Below are 12,541 nucleotides of genomic sequence, written 5' to 3'. Positions count from 1 at the left end.
TGCTGGCCGCTCCTGCTCCCACCTTGAGCGGAGCTGGGTTCCCCTCCGCTGGATCTGCAGCGGTGAGCAGCTGGTAGTGTGCCTGTCCTTGATGAGAGCTGTGGTTTTATGTCACACTGTCACTTAAACGAATAACGTAAGCCTTTTAGCTAGGAGAGAGGATTGATGCACCAACAGCTTCAGGCATGTTGGAGCCACAGCTGCCCCATGGAGGCCTCTACTCTGTTCCTCACCCAGGCTGCTGAGGAGAAGCGACGAGGTGTCTTTGGCAACTGTTTTCCAAAAAGGAATGCGCTGAGAGGTTGGGAAACACTGAATTATGAAATAAAGGAAGGAGAGCCTTGTGTCATCCTTGGCACCCGGATTGCAAGATACAGGAATGGGATCGGCCTCTGGAGAGGCGCTGCGGGCCTCCGGCGCTGCGGGCCTCCGGCGCTGCGGGCCTCCGGCTCTGTGGGCATCAGTTTGTTTTTCTCTGAGTTCCTTCCCACAGAGCCCACAGGAAAGGGCTGGCCTGGCTGAGGGACTGGATGATTATAGTGGGGGAACAAGCTAATGCTAGCGCTGTCTGGGGGAAGTTAGGGAAGCCACGGCCTTGCAGGAGATTGCTGTTCGGAGACGTCACGATGGGACAGGCGGGACGAACACGTGTGCTGTCTGTTTGGTGACTTCCCTCATATTGTCACTGTGTTGCTGAGCTACCCAGGGCCCACAAGGCAGATTGGATGGTCCTCAGCTCGGGTCCCCGGTGTGGAGGGGGCCTGGGCTGCTTCATCTCTGACTTCTGGCTGGGTGGTCTGTTCTCTGCCCTGCAGCAGGCCTGCTTCAGATACTTTTTCTCCTGGACTGGTGCTAATGTGGCTGGGGGGGGGGGGGTATCTTTGGGGCTGAGATGGGAGTGTAGTGGAAATAACGGGGCTTCTGCGGGGGTGGGGGGTGGGGGGTAGGGGCTTTGAGATCACCCTCCTGTGGCCCTCCTGTATTTTGCTTTTTCTTTTCTCGTTCTGTATCTTCCCAGGATTATGTGTGTACTTGTGCATGCGTGTGTGAGAGTACATTGCCTACATACATGCCTACATGCATGCCTACATACAAGTGCGGCTGATGTATATTCCCAATTGGAGGAGCTTGAGTTTCCCAGGTTTTCACTCTCTGATTGATGGATTGATTGATTGATTGATTGATTGATTATTTTGAGTTGGGGGTCTCACTATGTAGCCCTGGCTATCCTGGAACTCACTATGTAGAGTAGGCTGGTCTCAGACTCACAGAGACCTTCCTGCCTCTATCTCCTGAGTCCTGGGGTTAAAGGCATGCGCCACCATGCCTGGCTTCTCTGGGCCTATTCCCTTGGGCTACTGAGGGCTCTGAGTGACAAACTTTGTTTTGCTCTTTGGGTGCTAGAGGTTTCTGCAATGTCCAGTAGCCCACATTGGGATGGATTCTAGGGGACCCTGCCTGTGGTCTGTCTGCCGGTGGACAGGGAACAGTCTGAAGGCCGTGGATGATCCGCAGCTGGGGACAGATGTGAGCACAAGCTCTGTCCCCTCCCTACTTCCCTCCTGCACTCTAGGCCACTAAACCCGGGCTCTCTTTCTCGGGCCAAGGCCTCCAACCTGTGCTGGCATGAGCCTGGCTTGATGAAGGCAGTGCCGGCCGGCGCTTCTGGTGCCTGTGTAGTCTGTCTTTGGAGAGGAAGGGATGCCCCGCTTCACTGCCCCTCTGTCTAGCAGTGTCAGCCTCATCAGATCAGAGCTCTCTAAATTGAAGGAGACACAGGCTTGCCTTTTTAGCCAGATGCTCAGAGAACTGTTGGCCTTCTGCCCACGACCAAAAAAAAAAAAAATGTCTTATGCTTGGGAGCAAACTCAGGCCTCTTCTCTGACATCCATGCATCTCTACAGCGACTCGCTGTAGCCGGTCAGGGTCAGCACATGCTGAACTTCCGCTCGGCGGACACCGAAAGGTTTTACATTGATGTACATGATGCCTCTGTAAAAAGGACCAGCTTTGAACCTACAGCCATGGTTCAACCATCATTGGGTTTTTTAAAAAAGATTTTATTATTATTATTATTATTATTATTATTATTATTATATGTGAGCACACTGTATCTGTCTTCAGACACTCCAGAGCACCCCCATCATTGGTTCTTTAGCTCCCCAGTAGAAGTAACCTATTGCCCCTGAGCCCCTCCACATACACGCCTGAGAGACCAACAGGGCTGGGCTGCCTGCCTTTGTTGATCTTGGGCAGCAGACGCCCTGACAGCTAGTTTTAGTGTTTGGTTTTATTTTGTTTTTTCTTGAGACAAAGGTTTCTCTGTATAGCCCTGGCTGTCCTGGAATTCACTCTGTAGACCAGGCTGGCCTTTATTTAACTCATAGAGATCCTCCTGCCTCTGTCTCCTGAGTCTGGGGATTAAAGGCGCATGCCACTGCCACCTGACTTGCTAGTTTTACTGTTAAGCTGTTGCCTGCAGGACTGAGCCCTGGGCTCTCCCTCACACACTGCCAGATGACAAGAATATCAAGCAGCCTCGAACAGACAGGTCCCAGTCTCTGTGACCACATCAGCCTGGGCTTTTCAGGCCTCTGGCTACTGTAGCACCAAACGAATAGGGTGCCTAACCTTGTGGAATCTCGTGGTCCGGGCTGGGCCACCCAGCTCCTTGCAGTTGCTAGGCAGAGGCTTCGAGAAGGAAGATCGGTGATAGAAAAAGCCCAGTGACATTTTATCTATTAGCAGAGTTAATTGCAAAGTGCCAAAAAGCTTGTCTGTGCTTCTGCTTAAAGGGCATGGGAAAAAGTTACACTGTGAAAATGTTACAGCCGGCCCACCTTCCGTGGCCTCTGTGGCACTGGCGGCTTGGGTCCTACAGAGCCACCCTCACAGAAGCCTCAGATTATAAGCAGAAAACCACCACACAGTCATTCGAACAGCAACAGCCTTTGAGTTCCACCCGAGTAAACACTGCATGGTAGTGGCGCGCTGCTGGGACCGGTCACAGCTGTGTCCTTCCTTGAGTTGTGCTGGGGGAGGAGCTGGGTGGTTATTTTTGTATAGAACAGACCCTGTTGGGCTGTCCTACCAAGTACACTTAATTACCCTTTGTACTGAATAGAATCTCTCCCAAGAGCCAGGGAGCCAGTGGACTCTAGCCAGAATGTTAAAGACTTAACATTCCAACTTTGATATGCAGCAGCCGGGCTCCTGGCTGTGAAATCGAGCCCAGATGTCCACTCTGAAACTCGGAGTGGTTGAATTGGGCCAGGATGCGAATCCCAGAGTTACTTTGCCATGTCACGTTCCCCACCAGCTCCATGGCTCTAAGATGGACCCTGTACTGTTGTAAAAGGGATGCCAGTCCCACTGCTAGAAGGCCGAGAGTGTGATTCTGCAAACAAGCACCACCACCACGGGAGACTTGGGTGGATGGGGGAGGGGAGGAGGCGGAGAGCTAGAGGCGGTCTGGCTGGAGCGCCGCTTCCAGTACAGTGCTTGTCAAAACACAACACCACAGAAGAAGTCAGTGACAGGCCAGTGCCACCGGGCAGTGGGGTCAAGGTTGGGCTGCAGTGCCTGCGTGCTGGGTAGCTGCATGCAGTGTGTGCAGGCATGCATGCAGTGTGTGCAGGCATGCATTAGTGTGTGCAGGCACATAGGTAGAGCACATGGGGGTTTCTTTACAAGCCCCCCACTCTAAGAGGGCAAGCTGGTTACAATCAATGGGGAGGGGACCCCTCTCTGTAATGGACAGCAGATGGTCACAGCTTAAGTGGCCATTGGAAACGGTCTGTCTTCTGATGTGTCCCCTACTCCCTGTCGCCCCCAAGGATATAACCCCTCTTTCCACCAATCCACATTGCTAGTGTGGTAGTCACATCACCAGGAGACGACCACAGGGGATGGTAGACTGAAGGCTGCACAGGGCAGTAAATGCATGTGTGCTGATGGGCCTCCGAGTCTTAGATTATACGTAAATCATATATTTTGTTTTGTTTATTCGTGGCAGGGTCTCACTAAGTAGCTCCTGCTGTCCTGGAACTCACTATGTAGACTAGACTGGCCTTGAATTCTTAGAGATCCGCCTGCCTCTGCCTCCTGAGTGCTGGGATTAAAGGCGCGCACCATCATACTGGCTCTTATATAGATTATATATATCTAAAAGTATCTGCCAGTATGTTGTCTACAGGAGACTAAGAAGGCTGGGAAACATCAAAGTGGACAAACAGGATATTAATATATTTTGGTAAGGAGGAACGATGTATTCCTTGGAATTGAACTTAGGACCTCTGGAAGAACAGCCAGTGCTATTTAACTACTTAGCCATCTCTCCAGCCCAAGGAACAATAGATATGACAAGCATCATTATAATCTTAAATACCCAAAACAGCTACCAGCAAGACAAAGGAGGAGAAACAGACAACTGTAGTTAATCTATTCCCTTCTCAGAAATAGGTCAAGCTAAAATAAGTAAGATATAACTTACACAATAAGATGTAGTTTATACATACATGTTACAACTGTTTGTGTGTGTGTGTGTGTGTATACACGAGTGCATAAGTGCACATGCAGCATAGATGTAGGCATGTTTGAAACAACCAACTACGTGTTAACCCAGAAAAATTTCAGGGTTCTAGCTGGGTGGTGGTGGCACACATGTTTGATCCCAGAACTCTAAAGGCAGAGGCAGGTGGAACTTTGTATTTGAGGCTAGCCTGGTCTACAGAGCAAGTTCCAGGCCAGCGTGGCCAGCGTGGTGGAGCTAAGTCCACACAGAGGGAGTGACTCAGTAAGCAACTGTCAAGGTTGGTAGTGCCGGCCTCCTCACAATCCAGGGAGCTATAAATAGGGAAATGGAAACAGGCAGGCAAGCGTCAGCTTCCTGATACTGTATGGGAACGGCAGTGTTAGTGTGAACTTTCGAGTTTCAACAGAACTAGATATAAAAATCCTGTTAGGAACAGGGCACATTACTGTATCTTATTAGAACGGGTTAAAAAGAAAATTATACGTATTTCTCAATGTTATTATATTTAATTATTTTAATAGCTTTAAGACTATTAGAAATAGAAAAAAAAAATCAGCGAGATTACACGAGGGCTATTTATGGTAACGATAGTGGAGACACGGGATGCATTGTGCCTGGGAGACCAGCAGACATTTTGCTGCCACGGAAAGGTGGGGGCCGGACCAGCCACTGTGTGAAGACTGTGTGGAGACAGCCACTGTGTGAAGACAGCCACTGTGTGAAGACAGCCACTGTGTGAAGACAGCCACTGTGTGAAGACTGTGTGAAGACGGGTAGGCACAGCCTAAGCAGCCAGGATCCCCCAGGCAGGAGGACAGCCACAGGATCCAGCAGAGACACAGAAAGAGGGGTGTTCTCTGCTAGCACCCTCAGACTCGGGAGTAGGCTAACAAGCTGGGACGGGAATGTTATGCGAATTCTACTACAGAACACAAAACGGAACAAATGGAACGTGGGATCACGACAAATTGTCAAGTTGTTGATTTCATGAAATTTATGGCAAATTCCCTCTAATCCCAGAATCTTTAATGCCAGCAAGACTGCCCTATGATTTAAGGTGTCTACACTAAACGAGCTGACTTGATAATAAATAGGCCAATTTTGGAGTGGACGTGGAGTTGAAAAGGTGGTGGGGAGGGGTTGTTGGTCCCTGTGGATATTGTGACACTGGGAAGTTGCCTGAGATCAGACAGACTGCAGCAGGAGATGCACCCCCCCCCCCCAGCGGATGGAGCTAGATAGAGTGACATGGTTGATGGGCTAGGGAATGAACAAGGGAGAGACCACTTAGTGGAAGGTGATAGAAAAATTAACCTCGTGTAAGGAGATCACATGGAACCCTTAAAACTGCAGACAGGTGGACTCTGGGGCTTTTAAAGACGGAAGGGCAGAAGACATGTCCATAAGGCTGGAGAAGGAAGCGTAGGAAAATACCTTTGCATTTGGAACGAGAGGACGCATTTTAAAATAAGGCGACTCATAGTTAAAGAAAACACAGCCAGATTTGACTGTGAAGATGAAGGATTTCTGTTCCACATGACAGCGTTAAATCAGACAGCGCGTCAAACAGACTGGGGGCTGTGGAGGAGAGAGACTGCAGCAAGCAGTGGAGAGATGTAAATTTGACTCCAAACAAGAAGACAGGCTTAGAAGACTGGTTAAAACGTATTTGAAGACATAAGTAATAGCATTGCGGCTGGAGAGATGGCTCAGTACTTCAGGGCACTGGCTACTGTATTTCCAGAGGATCCTAGTTCAATTCCCGATACCTACACACAAGGGGTTCACAAGTGGTTGTAACTCCAGTTCCAGAGGGTCTGGTGCCCTCTTCTGGCCACTGCTGGGACTGCACTCATACACAGAGTACACTTGCAAAGCTGGCAAATCTGAGCCTAGGAGCTAGATGTAGGTGCAGGAACACAGAGTAATGAGGGAGATGGGCATGCTTTTTATAGAAGCCAAACTATACACGCAAAACTCTTCTCAAAGATCCATGTTGCATTTCTATAGCACACTGGAAGAGACTTGGGAAGGAGGGGAAAGAGACTAAACCTGGGCTCATCATAGCATCCTCGCTAAGGGCCTGGACCACTGGCTACCAGGCTTTGGAACCCAGTCACGCCTCTTGCTAGCTCTGCTAAGCCTCCCTACTCATAAACAAAGTCTGCTCGTTAATCTCTTCACAAAAGTCTCTCTTTCCGGTCATAGCTTCTCCCAGATGAGGCAGAACCTATGGCTAATTTGACCTAGCGGATGATTAATAGGATGCCGAGGCAAACCATCTCCCCTCGCTTAGGAAGGATGAACAAAGGACTTACAGCTGGGGCTCTGGATGGAGAGACAAGCCGCCATGTGGGGCGCCTGAGCCATCTCCTGAGAGCACCAGAAGGGCTCTGCATGCAGTGCATGGCCAGGCCCGAGCCAACTTGTGGCAGAAAGACATTTATTGGAGGTTTTGGACCTCTAAGTTTTTTTATTGTGGTCATAGATAAAGTCAAAGTGAAGACATTCTCTTTTTGCTGGGCACATGGTTCACGGGAAGGGCCTGGAATATGTGTATTTGTGGAAGCAAACAAAACAAAACAAACAACAAAAAACACCTACAAGACCTGTACAGATAGACTGACAGTGATGATGTGTTTCAGAACTTACAGGTAGCTGCAGGTTCCGTGTTCGGGTCCCTATGCAGGTACTTCCGTATGCATTGCTTTGGGTTTTTTTTTTTTTTTCTCTAATGAATTCTCAAGTAGCTCCAGGCTCTGTGATCAAGAATTATTGGGCTGGAGAGATGGCTCAGCAGTTAAGAGCACTAACTGCTCTTCCAGAGATCCTGAGTTCAATTCCCGGCAATCACATGGTGGCTCACAACCATCTGTAATGGGATATTGATGCCCCCTTTTGGTGTGCCTGAAGACAGTGACCATGTATGTACTCACATATGTTAAACAAACAAACAAACAAACAGATAAATCTTTAAAAAACAAACAAAAATAGATTTAAAAAAGAGTTATAATAATGAACAAAATCTACACACAGTCCAAAGCCAGTGGTTTCAGCACAAGGAGGGTCCTTTCACACACAATATTCAGTACACAAGTGTGGATTATGTTAAATGAGTCCCTTTTACTTTAAAGAAAACATTTCAAAGAAATTTATTCATAGTCTTTCAAATAGATTGTCAAAATTGTCCATCAACATCTGGGCTTGGTGCAGTGTAGAACACACACCTTTAATCCCAGCACTTAAGGGTTCAAAGCTGGCCTGGTCTACGTATTGAGTTCCATGTCAGTCAAGGCTACAGAGTGAGACCTCTCTCTTTCTCTTAAAAAAAAAAAAATCCAGTTAGGAAAAATGGCTCAGTTGGCTAGCAGCTGTGAGTGAGAGGAGGGGGTGGGAAAGGTAGCAGCATCGCTTATGAACTTGAGTGCTAAACCTCAGATCTCACAAGGGCTGTCAGGGAATTTCCATGTTAGAGTAAGAAAGACTGAGGCTTAGCTAGAAGGTGTGTTCTGATTTGCTTTCTGTGGCTGTGATAAAACACTGACCAGAGACAACTTGAGAAGGGAAGGGTTGATTTCATCCTATAGTTTAGAGGCAACAGTTTATCCCTGTGGGAAGTCAGAGCAGAAACTCAAGTCAGGGACCTGGAAGCAGAGACCATGGAGGTTGCTTTCTGTTTCCTGGCTTTTTCTCCATGGCTTGCACGGTTTTGCTTTTTTGTTTGTTGTTTTGTTTTTTTATAAAGCCAGGATCTTGTGCCCAGGGATAGTGTGGTGGTTTGACTAAATTTGGCCCGCATAGATTCACAGGTTCATGTGTTCATAGGGGGTAACACTATTAGGAGGTGTGGCCTTGTTGGAGTAGGTGTGGCCTTGTTGGAGTAGGTGTGGCCTTGTTGAAGGAAGTGCGTCACTGTGGAGGCAGGTTTTGAAGTCTCATATATAAGCTCAAGCTCCATCCAGCGTGGAACCAGACCCGGCTCCTGGCTGCCTTTGGATCAGAACTTAGCTCCTCCAGCCCCACGTCTGCCTGCATGCTGCCTTGCTTCCCACCGTGGTGATAATGGACGAAATCTCTGAACCTGTAAGTCAGTTCCAATTAGATATTTGCCTTTATAAGAGTTTCCTTGGCCGTGATGTCTCTTCACAGCAATAAAACCCAAACTAAGACAGGTGGCATCCTCTATAATGGTCTGAGTCCTCCCTCATCAACCATTAGTTTAGGACACACCACAGATGTGCCTATATATCAGTCTGATGGAAGCAATTCCTCATTGGAGGTTCCCTCTTACCAGGTGCCTCTAGGCATGTCAAGTTGACAGAAACTGAAGAGCACAAGATTCTTTCCCCATAATGGTCAGCGGTGGCACTGCAAGATCAGGATCTGAATTCAAGTCATTTGCTGTTATAGCTGGTTCTTGTTCACTTTTGTTCCATTGGGAAATAGCTTCAATCACCAGGATCGCCCCTAAGAGCAAAGCAGAAGGCAGGATGTCCCCAAGCCAACCTCCAGACACTGAGCTTGTTGCCTAGGTAATAAAAAGCTGGCTAGGAGTACACATGTTCTTGCTGAATTGCCTCATTTTTGAGTGTTACCCAATTTCTCATGACTCCATCATCAAAGCATCAGGCTTCATACAGCCTGATCTTCTGTTGAGCAATCCCCTGTCCTCAGCCGGGAGCGAGCCAGTTCCATCATGATCCCAACTTTCACTTCTATAAAGAATCCCAAACCCTCCCCGACACATGGGCCCAGGGCTGACTGTCAGGATCACTCTATTCTCCTCATTATTAGGGACTGCACACCATGTGTTTGGTCTTCAGGTTGCTTCTAGCACACTGGATTGATGTGGAAAGGAAACACTGGCTGATTAATTTCTTGGCTGTTTGTTTTTTCACCTTGGGTTTCTTTTGGTCTCTGCCTTTAAGTGTGAGAAGCTGGGGAAGCCATGTGGGGGCATCACGAAAGGCTGATGGGATTCAAATCTGGGACAAGGAAGTGGGATGGATACAGAGCCATAGCTGGGTGGAGGACACAGCTCAGGAGGGGACGAGGAGCACCTGGGAAGGCACGGGGCCTGCCTGCCGCTGAGGGAGGCAGCGATGTGAGGATTCGGGTGGGCGCCCACTGGCCACTTCCCCAGTTGGGCAGAGAGTAGCTGGGGAAGGTTTAGGAGTTTTGAGTTTCCCAGGGCATTTCAAAAATAAGCTAGTGTGTGTGTGTGTGTGTGTGTGTGTGTGTGTGTGTGCCTTTCATTCGAGAATCCAAAGAGTTCCTGGGTAGGTGACTGGTAGCTACCATGGGCGGGGAGCATAAAGCAGTGTAGTGAAAACTCACTGCTAAGTGGCTCTAGCTTAGATGAAGTGACAATCTTTGGCAGTGTCCTAGTAACTGGGATAACAGGCCATGGGAGCTAAAGACAAAATGAAGTCCAAACTTTAACTTTTACTGTTGGATCTTACGGCTCATCTGTCATAGGCTGTAGAATTCATGTGAATGCCCCTGCATCTTCTGTTCCTTCCAAAGACGAGAACACTCAGAAACACATGCATGCACACGGGGCAGGCAAGAACATCCTGGCCTTGTTTGCTCAGTTGTCTTCTGGGTATCGTCAACACGTTTATTTTTCCATGACATTCTCAAGATAAATGACTAGGAAGGGAACACTGCCAGTCGGCTGGCTGGGATCCTTCGCTGCGCTCAGATAGAAATCATGGGTAAGCCAATCTTACTGTTCGTCTTTGACAGCTTCTGTTTGCTTCGATATCGGGCAGCAGAGTGTGATGGCAGCAGGTAGGTGGGAGCAGCAGCAGCGGGTGGAACCTTCTAGCCTCACTCTTGTAGACTGTGGGTATCTCGTGCTTAGTCCTACAATGTTACTGCCCCTATGCAGGGCCAGGACATTGGGATACATCATCCCCCTGACTGTAGCTGGTAGTGAGGCCTCAAGGTAGATCTAGGCATCAGGATCCCCTTGGCCTGGGGTCTGCGATTCTTGGCCCTAAAGACATGGCAGCTCTACCCCAGGGTGACTACAGCTTGTGGCTTCTCTGATTCATTACTACTTCATGTCCTCCGTTGTCTCTGCTCTCTGACCCCTCTTCCCATCTCTCACCGTCTCCCTTCCCTGTTCAGCTGGGGTTGCTTCAGCTGTCAGTCAGCCAGCGGCCTTGCTGCTTTCATAGCTCAACACGCTGACTGCTCTGCTGCCTTTGTTACCGGCTCACCCTGTACCTGCGCCACAAGGAGATGAGAAAAGATCACTTGAAAGGAGTCTTTTATTAGATTCCATGTTGCTGCATCAGGGGAGGCAGCACAGGACTATCACCCAGAGGGACTGACTTAAATGAGCTCTAGCAGCCTTTGATAGACGGAGACAGGATGCTCTGGCCCAATCAGGACTTTTTTTTTTTTTTTAACCAATCATAGCCTTGCCTCTTTAGCATCAGTCGAGGCCAGGGAGATTCGTGTTTGGATCAATCACAGCCTTATCATTTAGCACCAATCACAATAGTCCTCTGGTAGGTAACCAGGGGTAATGCTGTTCTCTGGCCCACTTGGAAATGGTTGCAGGGTCATCTAGGGTCTGTGATCACAAAACATCTGGTTCAGCCCTGGATGAGGCTGCTCCTTTAAGGTAGAGCCATCAGTTGTGACACTTGTGTAGTTGTCTCACGGTGTCTGTGGAGTGTGAGCTAACATTGGCTGCTAACGATGGAATAAAGGTAGTCTGACTCGCTGTTTGATGGGTGGATAGTCCTCTCCTCTCTCCTCTCCTCTCCTCTCCTCTCCTCTCCTCTCCTCTCCTCTCCTCTCCTCTCCTCTCCTCTCCTCTCCTCTCCTCTCCTCTCCTCTCCTCTCTCCTCCCCTCCCCTCCCCTCCCCTCTAGGTGACGGGGAGAGGCTAATGAGGAATTATGAGTCATGTTGCCCTAGCCCACACTCTTTGCTTATGCAGGAGAGCAACGTAAGAAGGAACGTGCAAAACAAGAGGTTGGAGAACTTACCATAGACACTAAGGATGATTTTTAACAAACCTCAACAATGCTAAACACCTTCCCGGCACTACAGAACAGGCAGGTCCCCTTCGTCTGTCTTCGGATCACAGCAAGGAGTGTGTAGGACGCCGGTGGTATATATCACCTAGCCACCATTGCGCCCCCTGTCCCTCTTTCCCTTCCTCTACTTCCTTCTTGATTGTTCAGAATGGAGCAAATTAGGCTTCAGGCTAGCAAGGCCGCTGTTCCTCAAGTGGTGGCTTTCACCAACTGGAAAGCAGCTCTCTCCCAGGTTACACCCTCACCGAACAGCCTCGGGCTTAAATGATTCCGAGGGAGTGGAATATTTTCCAGACGTTTGAGACTCTGACACGGGCATTGTTGCTGATGGAGGCGTAGGAACCTCACTAGGACAGTGGGTCTCAACCTGTGGGTCGCGACCCATCTGGGGATGTCAAGTGACCCTTTTACATGGGTCACCTGTGATTCATAACAGCAGCAAAATTACAGCTATGAAGTAGCTGCGATAGTAATTTTGTGGCTGGGGTTCACCACAACTCGAGGCAGTGTATTAAAGGGTCACAGCGTTAGGGAGGTTGAGAAGCACTGTCTGAGGAGGTGCACTGTCTGAGGAGGTGCACTGTCTGAGGAGGTGCGCTGTCTGAGGAGGTGCGCTGTCTGAGGGGGTGCGCTGTCTGAGGAGGTGCGCTGTCTGAGGGGGTGCGCTGTCTGAGGGGGTGCGCTGTCTGAGGGGGTGCGCTGTCTGAGGAGGTGCGCTGTCTGAGGGGGTGCGCTGTCTGAGGAGGTGCGCTGTCTGAGGGGGTGCGCTGTCTGAGGAGGTGCGCTGTCTGAGGAGGTGTGCTGTCTGAGGGGGTGTGCTGTCTTAGGAGGTGTGCTGTCTGAGGGGGTGTGCTGTCTGAGGGGGTGTGCTGTCTGAGGAGGTGCGCTGTCTGAGGAGGTGTGCTGTCTGAGGAGGTGCGCTGTCTTAGGAGGTGTGCTGTCTGAGCGGG

This window comes from Apodemus sylvaticus, chromosome 13 (genome assembly GCF_947179515.1).
Source record: "Apodemus sylvaticus chromosome 13, mApoSyl1.1, whole genome shotgun sequence".
Lineage (NCBI taxonomy): Eukaryota > Metazoa > Chordata > Mammalia > Rodentia > Muridae > Apodemus > Apodemus sylvaticus.
The sequence above is the reverse complement of the archived record's forward strand: the minus strand, read 5'-3'. Positions refer to the sequence as shown.